At 40.3% G+C, this 26,829-nt stretch overlaps 1 long non-coding RNA gene across 1 annotated transcript in view; it reads left to right on the forward strand.

Moving 5' to 3' along the window:
- LOC116877244 overlaps positions 1–26,445 on the forward strand; it is a 321,390-nt gene extending 294,945 nt beyond the window's left edge. Inside the window, exon 5 of the long non-coding RNA XR_004384593.1 lies at positions 26,042–26,445. This is a non-coding gene — a long non-coding RNA (uncharacterized LOC116877244). The remainder of the gene's footprint in view (positions 1–26,041) is intronic.
- Positions 26,446–26,829: the final 384 nt, after the last annotated feature.

A 26,829-nucleotide genomic window follows, 5' to 3' on the forward strand; every position in this document is an offset into this window, starting at 1 on the left:
AGGATGTGATCTATTCTGGAGAATGTTCCCTGGGCACTAGAGAAGAATGTGTATTCTGTTGCTTTGGGATGAAATGTTCTGAATATATCTGTGATATCCATCTGGTCCAGTGTGTCATTTAAGGCCTTTATTTCCTTGTTGATCTTTTGCTTGGATGATCTGTCCATTTCAGTGAGGGGAGTGTTAAAGTCCCCTACTATTATTGTATTATTGTTGATGTGTTTCTTTGATTTTGTTATTAATTGGTTTATATAGTTGGCTGCTCCCACATTAGGGGCATAGATATTTAAAATTGTTAGATCTTCTTGTTGGACAGATACTTTGAGTATGATATAGTGTCCTTCCTCATCTCTTATTATAGTCTTTGGCTTAAAATCTAATTGATCTGATATAAGGATTGCCACTCCTGCTTTCTTCTGATGTCCATTAGCATGGTAAATTCTTTTCCACCCCCTCACTTTAAATCTGGGGGTGTCTTCGGGTTTAAAATGAGTTTCTTGTAGGCAACATATAGATGGGTTTTGTTTTTTTATCCATTCTGATACCCTGTGTCTTTTGATTGGGGCATTTAGCCCATTAACATTCAGGGTAACTATTGAGAGATATGAATTTAGTGCCATTGTATTGCCTGTAAGGTGACTGTTATTGTATATTGTTTCTGTTCCTTTCTGATCTACTACTTTTAGGCTCTCTCTTTGCTTAGAGGACCCCTTTCAATATTTCCTGTAGAGTTGGTTTGGTGTTTGCAAATTCTTTCAGTTTTTGTTTGTCCTGGAAGCTTTTAATCTCTCCTTCTATTTTCAATGATAGCCTAGCTGGATATAGTATTCTTGGCTGCATGTTTTTCTCGTTTAGTGCTCTGAATATATCATGCCAGCTCTTTCTGGCCTGCCAGGTCTCTGTGGATAAGTCTGCTGCCAATCTAATATTTTTACCATTGTATGTTACAGACTTCTTCTCCCGGGCTGCTTTCAGGATTTTCTCTTTGTCACTAAGACTTGTAAATTTGACTATTAGGTGACGGGGTGTGGACCTATTCTTATTGATTTTGAGGGGGGTTCTCTGAACCTCCTGGATTTTGATGCTTGTTCCCTTTGCCATATTGGGGAAATTCTCTCCAATAATTCTCTCCAATATACCTTCTGTTCCCCTCTCTCTTTCTTCTTCTTCTGGAATCCCAATTATTCTAATGTTGTTTCGTCTTATGGTGTCACTTATCTCTCGAATTCTGCCCTCGTGGTCCAGTAGCTGTTTGTCCCTCTTTTGCTCAGCTTCTTTATTCTCTGTCATTTGGTCTTCTATATTGCTAATTCTTTCTTCTGCCTCATTTATCCTAGCAGTGAGAGCCTCCATTTTTTATTGCACCTCATTAATAGCTTTTTTTATTTCAACTTGATTAGATTTTCGTTCTTTTATTTCTCCAGAAAGGGCTTTTATATCTCCCAAGAGGGTTTCTCTAATATCTTCCATGCCTTTTTTGAGCCCGGCTAGAACCTTGAGAATCGTCATTCTGAACTCTAGATCTGACATACTACCAGTGTCTGTATTGATTATGTCCCTAGCCTTTGGTACTGCCTCTTGTTCTTTTTTTTGTGGTGAATTTTTCCACCTTGTCATTTTGTCCAGATAAGAGTATATGAAGGAACAAGTAAAATACTAAAAGGGTGGCAACAACCCCAGGAAAATATGCTTTAGTCAAATCAGAAGAGATCCCAAATCGTGAGGAGGGGGGAAAGGGGATATAAAGAGGTTCAGAAAGAAAAAAAGAAAAAAAAAAAAAAGAAAAAAGAAACAAATAAAAAAAGAAAACCAATAATGAAAAAATATAAAAAGGAAAAAATATAAATATATATATTAGATAAACTAGTTAAAAAACGTTAAAAAAGAAAAGGGTAAAAGTTAAAAAGATTTAGCAGAAGAAGAGAAAAAAAAATTGAAAAAAGAAAAAAAAATTAAATTAACTTCAAGGCTAAAGAATCATGGGGAGAAAGCCATGAGTTCCGTGCTTTGCTTTCCCCTCCTCTGGAATTCCGCTGCTCTCCTTGGTATTGAAACTGCACTCCTTGGTAGGTGAACTTGGTCCTGGCTGGGTTTCTTGTTGATCTTCTGGGGGAGGGGCCTGTTGTAGTGATTCTCAAGTGTCTTTGCCCCAGGCGGAGTTGCACCGCCCTTACCAGGGGCTGGGCTGAGTAATCCGCTCGGGTTTGCTTTCGGGAGCTTTTGTTCCCTGAGCGCTTTCCGTAGAGTCCGGAGGATGGGAATGAAGATGGCGGCCTCCCAGTCTCCGGCCTGGAGGATCCGAGAGCCCGGGGCCCCACTCCTCAGTCCACCCTCAGAGAACAGCGCCCAATTGCTCCCGTCACCCTGGCCTCTGGCCGTGCTCCGAGCTGACCAAGCCTGCGAGCGGTTCAAGGTAAACTCAAGCTTAGAGCTCACTCTTCAGCTCTGTCTCTGTAGCTGGCTTCCCCGTTCTAATACCTGTAAGCTCTGCGACACTCAGGCACCCCCGATCCTTCTGGGACCCTGTGGGACCTGAGGCCACGCTGACCCCGCGTGCGCTTCACCCCGGTTAAGCCTCTGGAGCGATGTCCCTCAGCGGAACAGACTTTTAAAAGTCCTGATTTTGTGCTCCGTTGCTCCGCTGCTTGCCGGGAGCCGGCCCCTCCCCCCGCGGTCTATCTTCCCATCGCTTTGGATTTACTTCTCCGCCAGTCCTACCTTTCAGAAAGTGGTTGATTTTCTGTTTCTAGAATTGCTGTTCTTCTTCTCTTTGATCTCCCGTTGGATTTGTAGGTGTTTGCAAACTTTAGATAAGCTATCTAGCTGATCTCCCGCTACCTGAAGTAGTCTCAGCCTGCTACTTGTCCGCCATCTTAACTCCTCCCCCGTGTTTATCTTTCTTGATGTTCATTGAGCTTCTTACATCTTTGAGTTTATTTTGTTTACATTATCAGTTTTGGACAATTTTCTGTCACTATTTCTTCAATATTTTTCTGATCCTCCTTTTGGAACTCTAATACCACTTAACATAAGAACACTTTAAAATGACCAACAGATCACTAATTATACTTTGTGTTTTCTTTGGCTACTTTTCCTTCTATTGTTGTGGGATCTAGTTCACTGATCATTGTGATGATAAATGTGCTCTTAAACTAATCTACTGCATTTTTAATCTCAAATATTATATATTACAGGTCTAGAAATTTTACTTGGTCCTTTTTATAACTTCCATTTTTTTCTCAGTCTGTTCATATAGTCCTTCAAATATTCAAGTATATTCAGAAAACTGTTTTGAGATTCTTATCTGAAAATGCTATCATTTTTGTAATTTGGGGATCTGTTTATATTAATTGATTGTCCTCCTGACTGTGGGTCATGTCTCCTGCTTCTTCACATGTTTAGTGAGCTTTGATTGAATGCTGAGAATACCTATTGTTATGTTTTTAGGGGATAGATTTTGTTGTTTGTCTTCCTTAAATTAATATTGAATTCTTTCTTTTTTTGATGCTTATTTAAGTTATGTTTTTATCAGCTTCATTCCTTGAAAGTATGATTTTCAGTTCTATTATGGCCAACCTAAAGAAATGTTTACTATAGTGTTAGCCTAGCCTGGCTTTTCTGAGATCCATGCTACACTTATCACTCAAGACCTTTCAATGTTTGACCCCAAACTTCTATTCCAATCTTAACATCTATTGCCCTTTTAATGTACATTATACTCGGGTCAACCAGGTCCATTGTTTTGCTTATTCTGTTGGTTCCCTTTGTCTTGCATGGTCTGTACTTTTTTTCTGCCTGTTTAAATTATATCCTTCTTTCTACTCATAGGTTATATGTCACCACCTCTTTGAAGCTTTCATTGATTATCTACATCACAAGTAATTTCTTCTTTCTCTGTTTCTAAGTTTCTTGGTTTGATTCTATCTTAATTTATTGTATTTTGCATTATAGCTTTTTGTAGCCAAATCATTTTACCTTTCATAGACTTAGCTTACTCATCTGTAAAATGAAGAGCTAGCATAGCTAGATTTCTCAGATAACTTGTAAGGTTTACCTATTATAATGAAATATGATATTGTGTATGAAATGTTATTATTATCCTGATGATCTTATCACCTTATAATGCTCTAATATCCTTGATTGGGAACATCTGGTTGTCATAAGCACTTTGTATTTTGACTTATTCTTCTGATATTATGACCATTTTATTTGTCAACTATACATCTTCCAATTCACAGTCAATCCAGTAATTCTCTATGTACAAGGAAATTGGGAACAAGTAAGATTGCCTAGATCAGATGCCAAAACACATATTCTTCAAGCATTTTGATAAATAAGGTGAAACTATATTTTGGCTTGAATTACTTGAATATTTCCCTTAATTATTTAGCTTTTTTTCTCATAGGTGGGGATTAATTGGCAAAATAACCGGAAGCTATTAGTTAATATGCATTTATTATGTGGTTGCTAGTTTTCTAATAACATGTTAGGTACTTTGGGCCTAATAATAATAATAATAATAATAACCTGAGCAATAGAAACGCCAACTAGCATTTATTGGTAGTATGCTGTGATCCAGGCATTGTGCTTAAGGCTTTTACATACATGAACTTTTTAATCCTCCAATAAAAGGGTGGCTACTATTTTATCCCCATTTATTACATAAAGAAATCAAGACTTGTTGATGCTAAGCAATCTGTCCAAGATCATACTCTCAACCCTGGTTGCACATTAGAACCACCTAGGTGGCTTTTAGTAAATTACCACTGCCTCTCTTGTCCTAGACCATTTAACCCAGAGCCTCTGGGGGTATAACCCAGGCATCAGTATTTTAAAATATCTTTGCAGGTGATCCAGATAGGCAGCCAGGGCTGAGAATCACTACTCTAGAACCTCTATTTTATCATTTATAAGAGTTTATAAAAGACAGTTCCTGCCAAGTGTGAGCTTACAAGTTAATTGGATAAACATCCACAGATGAAACAATAAATAACTAGTACAAAGGAACCAGGAGGTTACACAAGTAAACACTGAATTATATAGCCCACTACGAGAGAGGCAGAATTTGAGAGAATATAACTCAATTATAAATCTTAAGTGTGAAAAGGGTTTGAATATAAAGAACAACCAAATGCTTTCTCTCTAACAGAACAGGAGATGCTTTTAAATTGCAGACAAGATTTTGTCTAGTCTAAGAAAGTGTTTCAATGTTCAGTTAGACTGAGAGGCATAGGTTGTCTTGAAGACTCTTAACATAAGGTATTTTTTTTAAATGATTCTACTCAAAGGCAGGGCATTGGACTGAGTGACCCCTCACGGCCTCCCTCAGCCCCGGAATTTTGTGACATGCATTGGAATGCAGACAGCTCATCACAGTCAGGAAAATGAAACAGCCATTGTGTCTTGCTCACCCAGACCACTTGCCTCCTCCAGCCAGCTCCACAAAGTTGCCCTTAAGCCATCAAAGTGTGTTTCAATTCTGGTCCTCAACCACAAAATTCTGAAGAACCAGAGTGCGATGTCTGAGAATAACAACTCTACCCCCTACTCATCATAGCAAAACCATCTGTCTGAGCATTCGACATCATTACAAGTTTACACCCCTTCAGAATAAATAAGTTAGACTGAGGAGGCTGAGTAATCGATGTCCCATAGACAGGTCTTAAATGAACGGTGGGGGTCCACACATGTCGGGGAATGTATCCAGTCCAGTGGGAGTGGTGATTAAAACGAAGGAGGTGTTACTGTGTGTAACAGCCATGAGCACTGCGGACATATTGAACAAAGGTGGTAAAAGAGTGGAACTTCCCGATCCTCCTCATTTTCACCGGCATTGCCCCTGTTATTAGGGTGTGCTACCTGATCCACGCCACACTTCTCCCACCCTCCCCCAGAAGAGCTGGCCACCTAGTGCAAAAATGCACTGAAAATACACAGGAAGGGCAGCAATGACTGCCGAAGGAAGGCGTGGGAGGCAGAAGATGAGGAATATGTATAGGAAATGAGTGTAGACACATCTGATCAAAATGTAAAATCTGACATTTATCTGTTTGCAATGCTGCGGAAAGGTGGTCTTGCCAGCCACGGATGGGCCAGGAAGCAGTGGTTTTTCTATTAAGGGTAAATAAAATGAGGGTAAAATTTTAAGTTGAGGAATTTTTCTGTTGCTAGAAGGCAAATTACTACATGCAGTAGTACAAAAGAACAGGGGTAAACAATACAATATGCTGTGAATTGCGAATGCATGTGTGGTAATGTCATGAATATATTAACTTCCTTCATTGTCAAGGCAAGTGACAGAGGCTGCCTGAAATTCAGAGAGGAGCCGGCTGTCACTCTGCAGCTCAGACACTTGGAGTCACATCTCTCCTAATAACAAAGTCTATTCTGTTTACATTTGACATGGCGAGCAAGGAGTGGTGGGTTGCTTTTTTATAAGGAAATGAATGAAGGCATGAATGAATGAAAGAGTGAATGAGTAGATGGAGTCTCTTTACCCAGTCCATCCTGAAGCCATCAGTCTTCCGTGTTTGGATGAAAACAAATCATGTCTGACAGGAGCACATTTAGATGAATTTTTTAATATTTCTGGCAATGGGTTGTATTTATTTATTTTAACTATGTCAACATACTGCACATTTCGGAGTCTGGGTCCCAGTGGTGTTTAATAAAAGAAACCTGCAAAGCACTACAGTGTCAGAATCAGGGAGGGAAGAGATTCTATATGAACAAACAGAGAGAAGGGAATTGGAGAAGGATGCCAGGGAGGGTTGGTGACAGGTTAACATCAGTTCTGCTTAGGTTGGAGGGTCTGGCTATCCATATGTTTCCCCTATCCTAATGCGTAACTGAGGTAGGAAGGGAAATATCCCCTCGCGCTTAATAGCAGGATTCAGAGAAGCATTCTCAGAGTGAGGGAGGGAAAGAGCCAGAGGCAGATTATTAGGTTGGAATTGAAATGCAGACGAGATTCATTAAATTGTTGACCCTCCTCCCCACTCCAAAAAAATACATACATATATATACATACATGCATATATATATCAGGCTGCCATCTTAAATTGACAGCATTAGAGAGGAATTATGTGCGCTGATTAATAAGTGAATGTTTTTCCTATTATGATCGTGGCACCTGCTAGTTACGTCGACATTGAAGAGGCTCTCAAACTACAGTGTTTCCAATAATAAAGGTACCATCAGCTGAAAGTTGTGCACAGGTGTCAGCGCAGGGACACATCATTTTCTTACACGGTTGTGATGTTTAAAAATATTGCCATGATTTCTCTTGCCAGTTCCCTCTGCACCCTTCCCCCAACTCTTACCTATGCATTGTGCACAAAAACACATCATTTACTCACTTCAGTAAAGCAAAGGAAATTGAGGGTCAAATCAGAAAATGCCAAAGAGAGTGAATTCCAGAGCAAGACTAACATGCAGTTTACCATTTAGAGCCACATGATATAAAGTGATTTCAAAACATGTGTTATTCTTTCGAGGTTCCAAGAAAAATGGCAATTTTATCCAATTTGGGCATTTGCCAAAGGTGCCATTTCACCAAATGTAGCTACGGTCATAAAAAAGGAAGCTTCAGAGTAGATTAACTGGCTTTGCTGTACTATAATGGTGCTTTAAATGAGCAATTTGAGACAATTAACCTGGAACAGGCACTTCTGATGCTTTATCCCTTTAACAGTTTTGGTTCTTCAAACAAGAACAGAGAAAATGAAAATTGGCTCCTTCCCATCGTAGAATCTTCTGTATAACTTGGTGAATATGCATATGATCCATAAGGAGCGTGTAATGGGAAATCTAAACTATGTAATTTGGAGATGTAATACTCCATCAACCAAATAAAATCATTTAAAAAATTAATGGGTATTTATGTGGCTGACTTAAGATAAAAATGTTCTCCATCTTTTGGTAATACTTAATAGCTCTTCCCTTGGATACAAAACACATATTTTTCATCTGTATACTTATTATTTACTGTAAAGTATGGGAGGGAAAAGATCATTTGGAATTATATGGAATTATTAAAGTATTAAAATGCTTTCACACACTATCTGGAGATAGTGTTCTCTCACTATATTTAAAAATAGCTAGGCCGAGGAGAACAAAAAACAAAATGAATCTTGCTAATCAAAAGGAAGGAAGAAATTTAAGACACTTAGAAAAATTACCGATTTTCAAACCACACAACAAATATTTGTTGAGTGCCTACTGTGTGCACAAGACTGAGGAAGATAATGTGGGGCCGATTAATTAGAGCTATTATCATTACGGAATGCACTGTTCTGGAGAGGTTAATCTAGAGATGATGTACAGGAAGAAGTGGAGTCAGAGCGATAAAAGACTTTTACAGTGATTGAAGGGCCTCACTGTATTGTGGGGGTGAGCCGAGCTAAAGAGAACTGTCCTAGGGAAAACTAGTATTTAAAAATCATTGCTGGGAGATTTGGAATTCTTAATAGAAACTCCAGGAAGCCTGAGGCATCTTTGCAATATGGAAATGGGAGAAAAGAAAATACCAATTCCTGCCTGGAAACTGACCTTTCCTTAATGATGTGTGACCCTTGCTTCAGTTCCTTGAGGTTTAACTTCCCATCAGAAACATAGGGAAGTCTCCTCACTGCTCAGCCTGAAGGGCCGGTGCCCAGGGAAGCAAGCACAAAAGCATAGCATGACTAATCAAATGGAGCAACAACAGCAACAGTCAAGCACTAGGTGATCTGCAAGAAGTAAACCAGTCATCTAAATTTCGAGATTTTTCCATGTTACTCAATCCAGTGTTTAATTCCTGGGCCTTATCTCACTTAACAGTTTGATAGTGTTTAACACAGTGGATCCCTCCTTGGCACTTGCCACCCTTGGCTTCCTGAATAGCACTCTCTCCTGCCTTACTGTATGATACTTCTTAGATATCTCTTCTGGATCTTTCTCTTCTTCTTGACCTCGAAATTTTAGAGTGTCCTGTTCTCATTCTCTCTGGTCTCCTCTGTCTTCATGCTGTTCCCAAATCATCCCATTCAGGCCCATAGCTGCATGGTTTACATCTTTAACCTTGACATCTCCCCAAAGCCCCAGAGTCCTATATTCCTCCATCCACTCAGTATCTCCCTTTGAAAGTCTAGTCTCAGAATGAATATGGCCAAACTGAACTGAACTCAAACCTCTTTTCTCCTCTTTTCCATCTTGGAAAATACAACCACAACCGCCTACCTTCAATTTTCAGGATGAAAATCCCAAAGCTAGTTTTTCTTCCCATGGAGGCCTATTTTTGTTCTGAATGTAGAAAGTGAGGAGTCAAAAGAGTATTCTTTGTGTAAAGAGAATCTGAAGTATCACACCCACCTTACAGGTTACTTTCTCTCTCTTCTCAATAATGGGTTCCCTAACACACCCCATGCATTTGACAGAGAGCTTTTGGGCATGGCGCACATGGTGGATTTAGACACCCATGGATTCGACACAGATCTTGCTCTCATGGAGTTTGCAATTAATACCTGAAGATATTGATGTAGGTCCTGCTGATCCAAGGAATGGCAAGACAACTCAAGAGTCTTCTAACTCGATATAATTTCTCTGAGAAGGAAATATCTCAAAGATAATGGTTGTTTTCCACTCCTAAGCCCATCAGATTCTAAACCATAGATCCCTAGAGGGCCCATCTTCAGATCTCTAATTCACTGGGAGAAAAGCAGGGCCAGAGAAGAGGTTTAAATGCTCATTCTAGAAAAGCAGGGAAAGTGTGATGGCTCTGTTAACGTTTTCAGACTATCAAAGTCAGTGAGGTTGGGTGGGGTTTTCTCAGTTTTCCTGGATACTTATAAAGATTTTTCTTTCTCCTCCTTTACGCTCACTCAGCAGTCACCAATTACTTATTTGCAAGGACTAAGATGCTAGAGATTAAACCATCATTAAGATAGATTCTCTATTCTATAGGAGTTTAAAAGTCTAATCAAGGGAGAAAACCAAGAAAATAAATGGTGCAATGCCAGGGCTCAGATGCACCGAGTGAAGATGGGGGACACGTGTTGGCGGTGTGGACTGTGCCACCTGGTGGGCTCAAGGCAGGTCTGTAAGGAAAACGATGTGTGGCCTCTGTTCCAGGCAGCAGGAAAGCAGGGACAAAGGCAAGAAAGTGTGAAGCAGCAGGGCCTATTCATGGAACTGCGATTCTCAGCTTGAAAGTCGACCGTGAAGGAGGCATGTTCAGAGGTGAGATGAGGATTAGGTCACAGGGATCGGTGTGCCAAGCTAAGGGACTTGGCCTTTATCCTATGCAAATGGGGGAGCAGCGAGGGCTTTTACAGAAACCATCATGTAATTAGATGGGCCCTTCTGCAGATCGTGGTGACAGCTGTGTGCAGGTGAACTGGACATGATTAGTGGTGGGGGGTTGGGAAGACAGGCGTCTTTATAATGTGACTGAGTGTAATCGAACCTGGAACAGAGCGTTCAGCATTTTAACACGTGTCATGGGCTTTCGTCTTTGTCTGTTTGCTTTTGGGCCTTTATAGGTTTTCACATGATTAGTGTGCTTACAAGATTTCAAATTCTGCCACCATTTATTTTATGATTTGATGTTGATTAAGTTACCTAATCTGTCTGGTCGGATTGACTCATCTGTAGCATGAAGAAAATAAAATATTACTTCTCTTATAAAGTTTCTGGAAGGACTAAATAAGTTTTCCCATGTAACAGACTTAGCCATGGCATGCGTACAGTGCACAATTAGGTAGAAGTAATTGTGAATATTATTTTAACTAAACAATGAAGCTGATCTATAAGCACAGGTTTTACTCCAATCAGAGCTGGGAACATGGCTGTCCTTATGTTTATTGGGGCACTTGGTGTCTTAGTACTATAGTAGATTGTGGATCATTTGAAGAAGAAGGAGAAGAAGAAAGACTTAATTAGCATGCTAAATCCCAGTGTTAACTCTCAGCCTTGAGCTAGAAAGGAAATTCCCAAATGAGAATTTAAAATGCTGTTAATGGCAAAGTGCAATTCAGGGTTGGTCAAATCATGCCATTAAGTGAAATAATCATGCTCTTTGGCCAAGAGCTATGGAGAGACTGTGGTCGCACCCAGAGATACTGAATGACCCTGGTGTCCTTGAAGTAGATGCCCTCTTACTAGACATTTGCCTTTGCTTTTCTATTTCAGGGCTTGAAAAGGTCATTCTGAAGCCTACTTTCCACTAATAACAATACTTCCTGCCCTTTTAAAATTATCGTAGCAGTTGCTATATTGCTTGCTTTATATCTACTCACTTAAATCTCACTACAGTCTGTTGATAATAGTTATATAGTTAGTGCCATTATTATTCCCATTTTCCAGATGAGGAAACTGAGGCAGAAAAAAATTTGGGGGGGGGTGGGGGTTTTGTTTTGTTTTGTTTTGTTTTTGATGCCTACCCATCTGACTTCGAAGCCTTAAGGAGCTTCATCACTTTATAGTGACTTCTTAAAATAGTACTGGATATTGTACACCCACCTACTAGTTGCTCAAAAATCATATAGAGGTATCCCCTGCTTTTGGAAAGTTTGAGTTATGCCTCTTAGCTTTTCTGAAAGGCCTACCTTTGTATCTGTTCGCTAACTGAAAAAATTCAAAGAGGGTTTTTCACATTTACAAAAAAAAGGCGGAAAAAGCAAAAAGAGCGTTCAGTGTTTGTTTTGCAGCAAGAGATTATAGAGGCGACAGCAGCCCTTGTGCCACAAGGGGGGGCCTTGCCCGGCTCCGCGCCCCCACCTCACCCCACACTCAGCATCTCAGGACCCAGCCATGGCAGCTTTGAGCTGTGTTTGTGAACATCTGTGTTCTAGCTCCATTCCTTTTGTGCATCGTTAGCAAGATGTTGTGTCGTAAGATATTAGAGAAGCCTGAGAGAGGTCAGGTTTTGGGTCTGGGACTGCTCAGAAATCTTTCCATATAAATTCATGGTAATCGCTGTTTCGCTTTACACCGTTTTGGCCTACAAAAGGTTTCAAAGAAACGCTACTTTGGGAAGGGGCGTGGGTTGTATTATTTCACTTATGGGCTAACTGATTGAAGAACGGTTACCTTTAAACATGGAGAGATACTTATTTGCACCTTACAAAAACCCACTTAGTTAAAAAGATAGTATGCTTTGAAGAGTGTAGCCAAATATCAAAATTAGAGGTATTAGCATGCTAAGTTGAACCACCCCTTAACCTATTGATTACTAAAACAGAAGAAAACAGCACCTTTTCAAGTTTTTTTTTTTTTAGAGTAATTGGATTCAAATTCACATCTGTAGCATTATAGTGTTTTCAACCTTTTTTTTTTTTTTCTTTCTCCCAATTGTTTAACCTCCATCTACATCTCTGGCATAAATTTAAGCCTTTATTTGTGAATATTCGGATAAGCACTTTGCCTCTAACGGTATTGTTCAGGGCCGGCATCATTGTTACAGCTGTAATTGTAACTATCAAGACACAGTTCTTTGTAATTAGAAAGTCAAGATGGTATTCAGCAGCATGGCAGCACAGGCTTACATTTGTTAGGCTATTAGAAAAAAATGTTTACAGAGAAAACAGTGTCATTGTTTAGTGCTCTTAATTGACCATCTGCCTGGTAAAGAAATGTCCAAAGAAGGATAAATAAGACTATAGTACACTTATTTATTTATTTTCTTTGTGCAGTGAGGAAATTAGGGAAAGCAACAGCAGAGGCAAAGCAGAAAAGACATTGCTAAATCAGGCTGCAAGTGAAATCATGTCATGCGTGCATTAGTTTTTTTATTTCTTTTAGTGTCAAGACAAAGACCTACGGCCTTGTCGAAGTTTGTTTAAGGAATTTGTTTCCGATTGCTCCTTGAGTTCTGGGACAATGCAGTTCCCACCTCTGTTTTCCCCCTTCTCTCCCACCAATCCTCTGTGCGCCGCCACTCTGCTCTAACTGCAGCCTTGTTCTCTAGTCCGGTTCCTGCGGAGGAAAGCCTCTCCTCTGTACTTTGGCTTCAGCCAATTCTATTCTACTCTTTTCTTCAACTAGAGACATCTTACTCATTCCTTCAAGAGTTAGGTCAAGTACTTCTCTCCATCCCAAATGCCTGGATCTTTCTCTGACCATCCAAGAAGACAAAAATCTCTTCCCTTTTTGACCTTCTGTAGCAGTCACACCCTTGGCAATGGAAAGTGACCTGTCTGGCCATGTTCTTCCATTGTGCTGGAACCCTTCTTCAGAGTCAGCGATGCCATTTGCATCCTTATATGCTCTTGGTTTGACTCATCCCTTAAATTATAAAGTTCTCATCCTAGAAGCATATCTTTGAATTCTCCCCAAAATGGCCATAACGTTTTTCTCATTTTTTTTTAATTCCAAAATAATTAAAGATAGCACTTGGGGCCCTGTGAAAGGTCTACCATTCATATTTTAACCAAACCAGACAAACTCAGGCTGATTTGACCCTCAAGACATGTTTCAGTTCTCTTCCGTAAGCATACTGAGGACCTGTGACGTGTTCCTGCCCAACTTTCTCCAAAGCTGTGCGGATGCAGAGAAGAAGCAGGTGTGGTTGGTTGTTTCGAGGGACTCACTTCCAGGAAGTGGTCTCTGGTGGTCAGGTGTCAGGGAGAAAGGGGCCCAGGGAAAACAGGAAGTGCATGAAAAGAAGAAGGTACGTCTTTGGAATCTGATTCCAAGTCACAAGAGTTCATTTTGACAAGGACCTTTCTGTAGTCACCAGAATGCCTGGTTCACATTTGACGGGCTGCTTCTTCTGTTGTGTCACGTTGGCACACATCTTACAGAAAAGGCTACACCAATGGTTCTTGCCAGGAAGGAAAACAGGATGTGGCACCCAGGACAGAGCTGGTCCCAGATTCTGTAATTTGGGTCCTATTCTCTGCCCAAAAAGCAAGGAGCAGCTGGTCTTGAGGAGATTATCTGTTGTGCTATATGGATGTCCTTCTGCCTAAGGTCTGAATTGAGTTTCCTCCCAAGACAGGGAATGACCAGGCTTATGCTCTGGGACCTGTCTCTTCCAGGATCACAGATGGAAACCTCCATTACAGCCCCACACAGATTCGCCGCAATATGGAAACCCTTTAAGCAGGAAATGGAATAAAAACACAAAATATGACCTGACCCAATACCAGAGAGCTTTTTTCCTGCCTCAAATTTTAGTGGATCGTTCTGTTTGCTATTTGCTCCCTGTGGTTTTCTGGAGACAAAAGAGCCTGGTTCACTGACAGCTACTTTTTTAAGACTCATGCAAATACCTTTTATGATACCATCTCTGATCTGGTCTCTTTCCAACTCAGTTGTTCTTGAAGCATTTTATATACTTTATACATTTTGTAGTATTTCCTGGATAATGCTTCCACCACTGACGAGCTGTAATTGAGCTGCCTATAGCTGAATATAAGTTACTATTACACGTAGGTTTTTTAGGTTTTTGCTTTCCTGTTATCCTGTTGTCTTGATCTGTTAAAAGCCAAAGGGCTTTTGCTCTTGTTGTGGTACATCCTTGGAATCCCTGGAACGTTCTTTCCAGGATGGCCTCATAGCTCACTTCCTTTATTTATATTAGATTTCTGTTCAAGTTCCCTCTTGTCATTGAGCTCTTCACAATCTCCCTGTATCAAGAGTAACCTTCACCCCAAACCTGCACGTCTTATATCCTATATCCTGTCCCCTGCTTAAATTTTTTCCACAGCTATTAACATCATCATAGCTATTAAGTTATTCCCCCTTTCTAGATTTAAGCTCTCCCGCTGGTGTGTCTCCAGGGCATGTTGTAGGTTCTCAATAAATATTCATTTAATAAACTAACCCCTTTTCAGGGATTCTTGGCTCATACCCTTACAGAGATTGCATAAAGCACAGAGTTCTGTAGAATTCCTGGGCTTTGGATCCTATGTGGGCCACTTAGCAACCATGGGACCATGAGCAAGTTGATTCCCTTCCTTAAACCTGCTTCTTTAACCTCAGCAGAGAGATTAAAGCATCTACTTCTTTAGAGCAGAGGTGAGGATATAATGTAAGAGGGCTAGGGAACCATTTGTCTCCCACAGCAGGCATTCAGTATGCATTCCTTGCTTTCTCACTGTCCCTTTGCTCTGTTCGTGCCCTCCCCTCCTAATTTCTTCCTTCCCCCCTTTCTTTTATCCTCCCTTCCTCACTTTTTTTTGGAGGGTGGTGGTCCTTCCTTCCCTTCTTTTCCTGCCTCCCTTCTGTCCCTCTGCACTAGGTTTGGGGAAAAGCCTAAGGATTCTTTCTGCACTGTCCTCAGTATTCTCTCAAAACACGCACACACACACACACACACACACGTACACACGCACACACGCACTACTTCTATTCCTGACTTTTCAAAATGTTTGCAGTGAGCTATCTTGATGAGCATCTTCGCTTCTATTCACTTCTTTCTCAGCCGAAATTTCTGCAGTCCCTTAATTTTCCTTAACTAAGAATCACATGATAGAATTCTCCTTTTGGGGCGTTCCTGGATGAGGTTGTTTTCCTCTCCATCCCTTTATGCTAAGCACATGGCCCGAAGGGATCCGTGGGGCACCAGAACCTATACACGTATTCAGGTAGAGGTTATCACTGCATATCAGGTAGAGGTCATAGGAAACATTTAACACAGGTTTTTCAGTATTCTGAGAATCTTAACCCAGGTCAAAGCCCTTACTTTATTGGACTATCAGAGGGCATTATTTCCTATATTTTATAGTTAGAAAATGAAAACAAACGTAGACAACAGATTGACCCACACGGAAATATAACTGCACAATCCTTAGTCCTTAGAATAATATCTGGAAGATAGCAGATCCTGGCCTTAATGAGGGTTACATAGAATCTTAGCTGCACCGTCTTAACCAAATAAAAGGGGGTTCATCGGGCTCATAGAACAAGAGGTGCAGTGACAGATCATCTAGGACTGGTACTGTGACTGAATAACATTCTGGTGATGCCGCAGCTTCTCCCAGAATTCCTTGCATCCAGGCATGAAGAGGAAGGAAGTGATGAGTTCTTCTTTTCAATGGTCCCAAGCCCTGTTGAGCTAGTTACCTCACTGTTCTTTCAAATGCAGAATGTCTGTCTCCTACAGTAAGAAATACAAGCTTTCTAATCATGATTTTATCTATATCTCTTCCCTCCCAAGTCATCCTCTTACTATCTTCAAGTCCTGAATTCCTTTACTGTTTCCCATAAGAGCCGCAGCTCTAGCACAGCCATGGAATACCTTTTTGTGGAATAAATGAACAGATAAATTATTGAGAAGGAAGTGCCATGTTTTGATATCTGCAACATATGGACCAATTCATTCTTAATTCTCTTTTCATACCTGTAAAGTGCTTTTTAAAAGGGTTTTATTTATTTATTATTTAGAGCGAGTGAGAGGGGCGCAAAGGGAGACAGAATCTCAAGCAGATGTCATGCTGAGTGCCAAGCCTGACATGGGGCTCGATCTCATGACCCTGAGATCATGACCTACGCTGAAATCACGAGTTGTACTCTTATTCAGCTGAGCCACCCAGGTGCCCCTTCTCATACCTGCAAAGTGTTTTAATAAATTGTAGAAATTAGTGATTTTAAAATTTAGTATCAATTCTGAATAACGGATCCGATATTATAGGAACAGATAAAAGTTCAGGAACACTTAAGGAGTTCTGATGACTCTGCACTAACATTTATAAAATCACTTCTTTTGTATTAGGCATTCTATTAAGCCATTAAAGTAATCTCATTTAGCCCCCACAAAAGCCCAATGAGGCAGGTTCTATCACTCCGCTGTGATATGGTTAGTAATCTCTAGGCCATACAGAGCCTGTGGAAAATTAGAGCACTGATTTCAAGCCAGTGCCATCTAAACATTCTGTCCACATGCATCCCACTAGTCTGCTGCCCACTGCTTGGTATCCCCCAGAGCACCTAGTGTCAACAGCATTACCCTTGGAGATAGATAATACTTGAAGGAGGAATGAAGGAGGGAGGAGTAAGGAAGATAAGAATGAATGAATGGCTTTCTGGAGAGACAACATGTAAGTTCTCTCACAGTTTAATACCTCATTATGATCATTGCACTATCATCTTAAGATTTCAGCAAAATTTGGAACTTTAGTCCCCTGAACCATCGGGTGCTCTCAAATCACACGAGTTATCAGACCCAGTAGCCCTTGCAAGTAGCTGGAGAGTGTTTTTGCCATTGGATATTTTTATCCCTCTTCTGAGGAGATCAAGGGAACCTGAAACCATGTCAGAAACTAAACCAAAAGAGATACCTAAATTAGCAGTGACCAAGCAGCTCTGACATTCTCACAGATCTTTAGTGTTTCTTTCTGGAAGGCTGGCTGGAGGCTGGAGAAAACAGCAACATCCCAACATTGAGCTCACACCAAGGGGCCTTTGCCTTTACGGTTCCCTCTGCCAGGAATGCTGTTCCTTCAAATCCCACAGGATCTGGACAAATTCCCCGACTGCATTCAGACACCTGCAGCAAACTCCCTGACCTCCTTTGCTACTTCTCACCCTGTAACCCTATTTTGTTTTTTCTTCAGAGTCATCATCACCTCGTGAAATACTGTATATTCATTTGTAAACTTGCATCTATCTTCTCCCCACCAGAATGTCAGATCTCTGAGGCAGGACTTGAGTCTCTGTTGTCCACCTCTGATTCCCAGCACCCAGATTTGTCACCTTTTCAGAGATGCCCCCAAAGTCCATTGACTAAATGAAACTAATACTTTATTTATGTTTTTTACTTTTTTCCTATATATTTTTAATTTAATTTAATTTATTTCAGTGTTCTAAAATTCATTGTTTGTGCACCACACCCAGTGCTCCATGCAATATGCGCCCTCCACAATACCCTCCAGCAGGCTCACCCCCAACCGCAACCCCAAACCCTCTGAAACTAATACTTTAAACAGAATGTTTGCATTCTAATAAGAAAGAGGGCCCCTCCACCCACCTACCAAAGGCTAATGACTTCTTAATTATTTTGTCCAGGAAGTGCTTGGCTTCCAGACGTGTCCTGCCTCTTTTTCCCTTCACCTCACCCCTCCTCGTATTTTAGCCGGACTACGTTCCCTTCACTACTGTCAGCATTTTTCATGGCATGAATTCAGGAAGCTGTTCTGACTTACACAAAAGAGTACCTTAAGATGGGAAAAGGCTCTTTCTATCTTTGCTGGGCGATGGCATAAGATCTTTATTAGGTCAGTGCCTCACGCGAACCACAAGCCTCTTAGGGAGGTAATCTGTCCAGCTCATCCTGTCAGTCTTCAACTTAGTGCCACTCAGTAATGATGTGCTCTAGCTGTCATCTCTATTATCCTGCCACAGTAAAGCGACCACCTCCTTCCATCGTCCTTTCACTTGGAGTCCAGTTTATCATCTGCGCTCCGGTGTGCTTGTTAGTTGCATCTGAGAACCCACGAAGGGCTGGCCATCCAGATAGTTATCAGGTGTCACTTGCATGAGAGAGCGTGGCAGTTATTGGCCGATGCTACTTTTGGCTTTTATGGGATGACAGAAACCAACAAACTTCATATCAAAACAGCAAAATCTCATTGGCATCATTTGGAAACAGTTGCAGGATTTATGTATTTGTGTCCTCAAAGCCACATTCATATAATGAGATGCTGCCCCTCCCCCAAATTGCTTTTATCTTCAATAGATCTTGTTTTAAAGGTACCTGCCTATTTATTATGGATGACAGGCTAATAAAATGAAGTCATTTTAATAAACACTGTATCAGAATATCCCATCTTCTAATACGGCAACGTGAAATTTCACCACTGGAAGAAACATTTAACATTCTGACTATTTTAATACTTTTAATAAATATTTGCAATTCCTATGATAAAGCATCCCAGTAGAAAATGCATTTCCTCCAAAATTTATGTGGCTGCTGGCAGGTGGCCATTTTCTAATTTTCTGTCTCACTTACATACATTTATTACAGATTTCTAACTACCCCTTTTTGCTCTTTGACTGGCTCTGAGCATGCTGTTTCCTCTGAGTAGGAATGTGTGTGGTTAAAATTGAGCATGGTAAACAAGAGCTTTCTGGTTTGCAAATTGGAGGGTTGGTCATCACCCCTTGGGGGGGTCCCTTAACAGCCATTTTATTCAGCCCCACAGTACCTTTGAATCAAATCTTCAGGATCCACATGGAGCTTGAGAATCCCTTCTTAGTTCCTCAATGCAGTGAACAACCAGGGACAGACATGAAGGTGGGATGAGGAGTAGGGACTGGGTCACTATTTTGGTCTACTAAACTGTGGGCTTACTCACGGAATGTAGGAGAATTTGCAAAGTACTTGTTAGAGTAATAAGGCTTAGAAAGATAACAAAATTTAGGTTAAGTAAGCCATATTTTATCTTTTTTAAAGATTTTATTTATTTTTTTTTTGGACAGAGAGATACAGTGAGAGAGGGAGCACAAGCAGGGGCAGTGGGAGAGGGAGAAGCAGACTTTCTGTGGAGCAGGGAGCCCAATCCGGGACTCGATCCCAGGATCCTGGGATCATGACCTGAGCCAATGGCAGACGCTTAACTGAGTCACCCAGGTGCCCCTAGTAAACCATGATTTAAATACAAAGGGAAGGGAACTGCTTAAGAAAATTCTGTTGTAGATATGCTTGAAGAATAAATACATAACTTCTAAAATTTGTCATTCCCCCTTCTTGTATATTTTTAATCTTTGTTAGATATCTCCATGAAAAACTCCTGGGTAGCCCTCAAACATTGCAAAACAAAGTTTGCCATTCCTGCTACTTCCTCTTCCTTACCTTCTGACTTACTCAAAATCAAATCCCTTATCTGGGTGCTGGACCTTATCTAAAGTTATTGCCATTGTCTAATCAGACAGAAGTATGAGACTTTTCCAGGTGTTTCCCTTTTATATTATCCCAAGACCTTCTCATCCTACCTGGTCAATGTCTCTTAACTCATTTCCTCCTTCCAATCCCACTGATGCTGCCCTAGTTCAAGTGTTTATTACTGCTAATGACCATTATGTCTTACCAGTCACTTAATCAATGCATTATCTCATTTAAGCCTTCCAACAGTCTCAAGAGTCAAATGTTAATAGCATCCCTATTTTTTTTTAAAAGATTTTATTTATTTATTTGACAGATAGAGATCACAAAGTAGGCAGAGAGGCAGGCAGAGAGGAGAGGAAGCAGGCTCCCTGCCAAGCAGAGAGCCCGATGTGGGGCTCGATCCCAGAACCCTGGGATCATGACCTGAGCCAAAGGCAGAGGCTTTAACCCACTGAGCCACCCAGGCACCCCAATAGCATCCCCATTTTATAGACAAAATAAGGCAGAAAGTCTCAGTGACTTGCCCAAAGTTACTCAGTGAGAAGGTTTCACTGTTGGGTTTTGAACTCTTATAATCTGATCCCAGAAGTAAAGTTCCGAGCTACAGGACTCTGCACTGCTCTTGTACGACTTCACATTTCTTCTCCTGTCTTCTTTTATTTTGTTTTATTTTGTCTCTCCCATTTCTCCTTTGCTGTTTCTGCCATGGGCTGTTTATGGAAATACAGGTTCATGTCACCACCTGCAAAACCCTCTGAGGGAACCCTCATGCCCATCATTGACTCATTCATTCATCCATCATTCATTTCTTTATTTCATTTATTTGACAAATATCTGCAGACCATACATTGTGTAGCAAGCACAGTCTAGGTATCAGGGTTGATGCAAAGATAAAAACCATCCGGAGTTCTTGGCCAGTGGGTGGCAAGTAAGAAAACAGTGATATGACATAATCTCAGGTAGTGGTAAGCACTATGGGGAAAGACAAAGCAGAGTAAAGAAGAGAGAGGGCGAGGACTTAGAGTTTTGGACAAAATAATTAGGAAAGGCCTCTGCAATGAGTAACATTTACGTGTAGACCCAAACAGTAGGTAGGAGGATGCACTCTAGGTCCTGGGCAGGGGGTTGGGGAGGGTAGGGGGTGGGGAGAAGAGCATTCATGAAAAACAGAAAAGCAAGTGCCAGGTGCTTGAGGCAGGGCAGTGCTGAGCCTGTACAGGGTAGCAGGGAAGCCATGGTGACTGAAGTCAGGGGACAGTGTTGAGAAAAGAGAGACTTGACAGGCCTCTAGACCATGGCAGTTTCTTGGGAATACAATTCCTTTTGCTTTCACTCACGCACATGTTTTCAGCCTTCTTGAAAAGGGAGTCATATGTCCCAAGGTTCTGCTTGCTATCTTCAAAATAGAGCCTGCACCTTACCACTTCCGTGACTTTATCCATGCTGAGGGACCTGCTTTCTGACTTCTGAAATCTTCCCATCATTTCAGGCCTACATCCAACACCACAGCCCATGTTAATTCCTCTCTTAAGACCTTGCGGCTGTACTCCCTCCTCAGTGAGGAAGAGGATGGAGAATGTTGTAGAAGAGCTGTGGGTCAGACTGCCTGAGATCAAATTCCACTATAGCCCTTGTTGGCCAGGGGCCTTCAGACAACCAAAGAGAGCTTTTCAGACCTTAGTTAGTTTTGCCAGTATTTTAAAATACAGCAGTAGAGCAATACTCTCATGGGATTTTCAGAGGAATAAGTGAGATTATCTTTGCCTATAGTAAGAATTCAATCAATTTTAGCTTTAAATTATTTTAAAGGACTTTTGGGATCCCATGACCCTTTTATTATAATCCTAATAACATGCTCTGTTATTATGCTTCTACTCAGTTGTTTTTCTGGGCTAGACTTTCAGCATCTTGAGAACAAGGACCATAACCAATTTGCATAGTATTGCCTTCAGTGCCTTTGCATGGAATGGCTGTTAATAAAATGGGTCAAAAGAACTTATTATCGAAAACAATTTATACACATCATGTTAAAACAGTTACGACACAAAATGGTGAGGGATTTTATAAAGTCTAAAACCAAGACTTTTTTTTTTTTTTAATAGTAGGGTTAAAATAAAGGACTTTAGGAAGTATAGCAACACATATAGTCAGCAAAGATCTTGTATCTAAAATGCACATAAATGTCTACCAAAAAAATAGAAGCGTATAAAACATGGAGAATAGGATGAAATAGAAATTTTATAGAAAATAGGCTACAAATTGCAAATCAATGAAAAAAAAAGTTTTGTAATTAAGGAAATAATGTTAAAACCTTCAATAAAATGATATTTATGCTCACTAGATTGGTAAAAACGAAGATGTTTGATAATAACCACTGGTGGTAAGGATGTGGACCCTTGGGAATACATAGACACTTCTGGTGGAATAAAACTCGATACAACCATGTTGGGAAATGATTTGGTGCCAGTTTGTGAATTTGAACATTTGCATGCCTTATGGGCCAGCAATTCCACTTCTATTTATGTGCTTTAGAGAAACTCTTACTCATGAGCTCTAGGAGTTATGTATAAGAATGTTCATGGAAGGATTGATTATAAGAGCAAAAACCTGGAAACCACCTCAGTGTCCTTCAACAGGATAATATACAGTATAGACTGAATTGTGCCCACCCTCCCAAATACGTATGTTGAAAGCTTAAGCTTCAGTATGACTACATTTGGAGACAGGGCCTTCAAGGAAGTTCTTAAGGTTAAATGAGGTTATAAGGATGGGGCCCTAATCTCATAGGACTGGTGTCCCTATAAAAAAAGGAAGTGTATACACACACACACACACACACACACACACACACACAAGAAAGGCCACATGAAGACACAGTGAAAAGGCAGCTGTCTGCAAGCTAGAAAGGTCTTGCTAGAAAGATCTCGCTAGAAACCAACCCTGCTAGCACCTTGGTCTTGGGCTTCCAGCCTTCAGGACTGTGAGAAAATAAATTTCTGTTGTTGAAACCACACAATCTGTAGTATTTCGTTATGGCAACAAACTAATACAATGTATGAAACATTTGTGATATATACACACAATGGAGCATTATACAGCAATAAAAATGAATACACAACAGCTACATCCCACAAGGGCATGAATCTTAAAAAACATACTTACTGATAAAATTGGATCCTAAAAGATTATATTCAACACTATACCATTTTTATAAGGCTTAAAAATAAGAGATAATAGTGCAATATTTAAGGATATATGCATAGGGATTAAGACTTTAAAAAAAACAAGGGAATAATGAACATAAAATTCAGGACAGTGGGAAGACTGAAAAATAAGATGAAGAATGTAGAAACAATGAAACTGTTGATGTTCTAGTATTTAAGACAGAGAATGAGTTTAAAAATGTTTCTTTTATTGTTATGTTTTAAACTTGTTTATAGATAATATGATATTGTTTTAAGGGGCAAATATTACATAAAAGGAAAAAATAATTACTTTTGAAAAACTGCTTTTCTCTCATATGCAAGTACGTAGCCTTCAATTTTTTTTAAATTGCAATTACTTTCTTTTTCCTCTCCTTCACATTTTTGCCTTTTTCTTCTTCCCATATAACTTGATTCTTTATAAACTTTAAAATTAGGGACATAGTCAATTTCATTATATTTTTGTTATGAAAAATATCCCACTAATATAACAGGTGTATGAGAGTACAATATTCAGAATTGATTCCAGTATAAAATTAATTCTCAGTTACTTATAATATTTAATTTGTGTATGCAAAGTACCCTAGTCACCGAAAAGATAATTGACTTTGCTCTGAAGTCTCTCAGTCTACATATTAATTTCATCTCCTCTCTCAGACCGACATACTCACTGGAACTCATTGGTATTAGCTGTGTGAATTTAAACGAGTGGCAATATCAATAAGTTTGTCAAACATCATCATATCTGGTCTGTTGGGCAGAATTTGTTTATGTTATCCCAATTCTGTAGCTATCCCGCACTGAGCAACTGCCTCCCAGTACTGTGTGAATTCTTTCCTATTTTACAAGTCCATTCCCCACTGAAGGTTAAGTGTTACTGTAAACTCTGAGCTACGTTAAAACACTTACAGCAAAATCTCTAGCAGCTAAGGAAGCATATTTTCCATCTCTTATGGGTAATTTTTTTTTTAAAGAGTTTAAATCCTAAAAATCTGTATTAGTGGCCTGCTCCATTCTCCGTGCAGTTGTGGGACCACAGCACATACACAGAAGAGGCACAGTAACTATTTTTAAGGAATTTTCAATGTGATCACATATTGATAAGACACAGTGATGATGTTAGGGTGGGTTGTGATCCCCCCCCCACTAAAATATTGCAGTTTTGTGACATTTTATTGCCACTTGTCTTATCCTAAAATCTTTAAAACGAACTATCAGTCTTAGCAAATGGAATGTCTTCAACAACCAGACACATGCGGCTCTAATCAAAAAGTTCGATGCAAGGCATCATCCAAAAAAGCAGGGTGGGCTTTTGAATTATTATTATTTTTTAATCTTTTTCTTCAGGAAATATGTTAAATGTGAAGCATTTCAACATTAATAACAGAGTGACACCCATCAATACCAACAGCCTGGAGAGTTTGTTGATTGAAAAATAAGTTCCTTCTTACAAATACCAGCCCATTTCATTGGCTGGCCATTTCTGTGCAAAAAACACTGAACGAAATGATGACTGTTTATATCACCAGAAGGGTCATAAGAAAAGGTTTAATTCTTTAAGTTGCATCCAAAACCGAAGAAGCACTCATTTCTCTTTGAAAATAGAGTTTCCTCTCTCCTCTCATTTAGTGAAGTTCATTTTCCTTCAGATGCTAAATTTGTACATCCCAAGGCACGAATGTAAAAGCAGACTTCCTTGTTCCCTAATTATCTTTGGCGGAATTAGTATCATCAAAAGAAAATCCCAACGAAATCAACTTGCACAAGCAGAAGAACAGGAACTAGCGTGTCATTGAAAAGGACACCTGTTGTGGCCCACTCACAGGAGCACAGGGATGCAGGGACTGAAGCCAGCAGCCTCTGCTAGAGAGGTCCCCAGGGTAGGCCTGGGAGATAGGTGAGATGATTCCAGGTCTGATTGGCCTAGTGCTTGTGTCATCGTCAGGAGCCTTAGAGTCTGAGGAGTGACAAGTGGACTTTACTATTTATTTTACCTGTGCTCAAAGATCCAACACTTTCATTCTCAGGTTTAAAGGCCTTGATGTCCACAATTAGGACTAAGCTTCTCGCAAATGCAAATGTGCATAAATTGCACTGTGGGACACTGGCTTATGAGCATTTGGGGTTGATACTTCCCTGAAAGTTGAACACCGTCACTTTGGGGGTTCCCTCACTCATGCCATTGGTATACTAGGGTAATGCATTTCCATTTATGTTTTACTTTTGTGGGGAGGACTGGAATCCATAAATATAAATGGGAGGACTGCTGGCCATTATGGGCGCTGTAAATTCAACCCACAGGAAGTTCTGATAAAATGTACACTGGCTAGATCCCTAGCTCTTATGGCTTACATTTATCTAAAACTCTCTGTTGAATTACAACCTGCTAATGTCTATTTTCTCATGCGTTATCTATCTGTAATGATAACAAAATCATGCTAATCCATTCTGGGTTTTTTTTGGTTTTTTTTTTTTTTTTTTTTTTTTTTTGGTGACACTGAAGCTGAATAGCCCCTCCAGCCAGCCTCTTACATCAAAGTGCTTCTCTCCTATCTCTCGTGCCTCTTAAGAACAAAACTGTATTCCACTCTTCAGCATACTCTAATCTTTCCATTTCTATTACAATACTTCATTAATTTGACTACCTCATTGCTTTGTCGCTTTGAAGAAGGGCAGAAGTGGAAAACACTTGAATTCACAGTAACCTCTGGCAGGGAGGGTCTGTTCTTCCAAATATTTCAGCTATTTCCTCCCTGCTGGCTTACTATCATGTCTGAGTTCCTGTGAGGACCAGATATGAATCGTGCCCTTCCACCTTAGGCATCGTAAATATCTTTCCGATAATAGATAATTCACCTGATCTCATGCGTTCCTGTGCACTTAAGAGATTCTCAGTGTGAAGAGAAAAATGCATTTTGATTTGAGGCATTCCTAGGTTTTATAGGGGTGCTAAATTATATCCCTATAATGGTGGGGGAACTACTTCCATCACCGAATGCCAGCTTTATCTCTTTCTTTTCCCTTTCCCCAGCCTCAAAAGAAACATCTGACAAGCCACTCAATCCTATAAACGGTAAGAGTCCCCTGTATGTCCCATGTTTGTGATATTAAATAAATGTGTGTGGGCAACACGGATTATAAGGGTCTTTGTCAAGTAAGGGAATTTCGTTGCTTTGAATCTCTGAAAGGAAGCGTGAATCTCTGTTCAAAGCAGTCCATTCCATTTTAGCGTGCTCTAAAGATTAAAAATGTGTCTTTACATTAAACCTACATCTGCCTGGGTCAGATTTCCTAGTCTTAATCTTGCCCTCTGGAGCTAACCTGTCCATTTTATCTCTTTTCAGAGGACATTTTCCCCAAATGCGACTGTAGTTATCAGACTTTTTTTAAGTCTTCTCTGCACAGTTCCTACAAGCTTTCCTTCCATGACACAGATCCTGGAACCCTCCTGACCCTGAGCAGCATTCTCAAAGTGTGTAACTGTCAGGATGCCCTCACAGGAGAATGCATTTAAATATTGTCTTAGGGTAGTTTCCTGGGTAGCAAGCTGGGCTCAAAGCCTGGTGCACATAGCTGACTGGGGAGGCAAGCCCAGGAAGCTCAAGTTAAGAAGATTGGCCTCCATTCTCTTGAAGGGAGTAAAGCCACAAAGGATGAGTTAATGGGCACTGGGGCTTCTTTGCACCGGTGACCTCTGAGAAAAACCACATGATACACACCCAGAATCATTTCACCTGGTGTTGAGGAGGCTGAGGTGTGTGTCTGCTGCCACTCACCCCTCCACGGGTAGAGGGCTGCAGCAGGGAGCATCGGTGCCCG

The sequence above is a fragment of the Lontra canadensis genome, unplaced genomic scaffold (assembly GCF_010015895.1).
Source record: "Lontra canadensis isolate GAN:19392208 unplaced genomic scaffold, GSC_riverotter_1.0 scaffold50, whole genome shotgun sequence".
Classification (NCBI taxonomy): Eukaryota; Metazoa; Chordata; class Mammalia; order Carnivora; family Mustelidae; genus Lontra; species Lontra canadensis.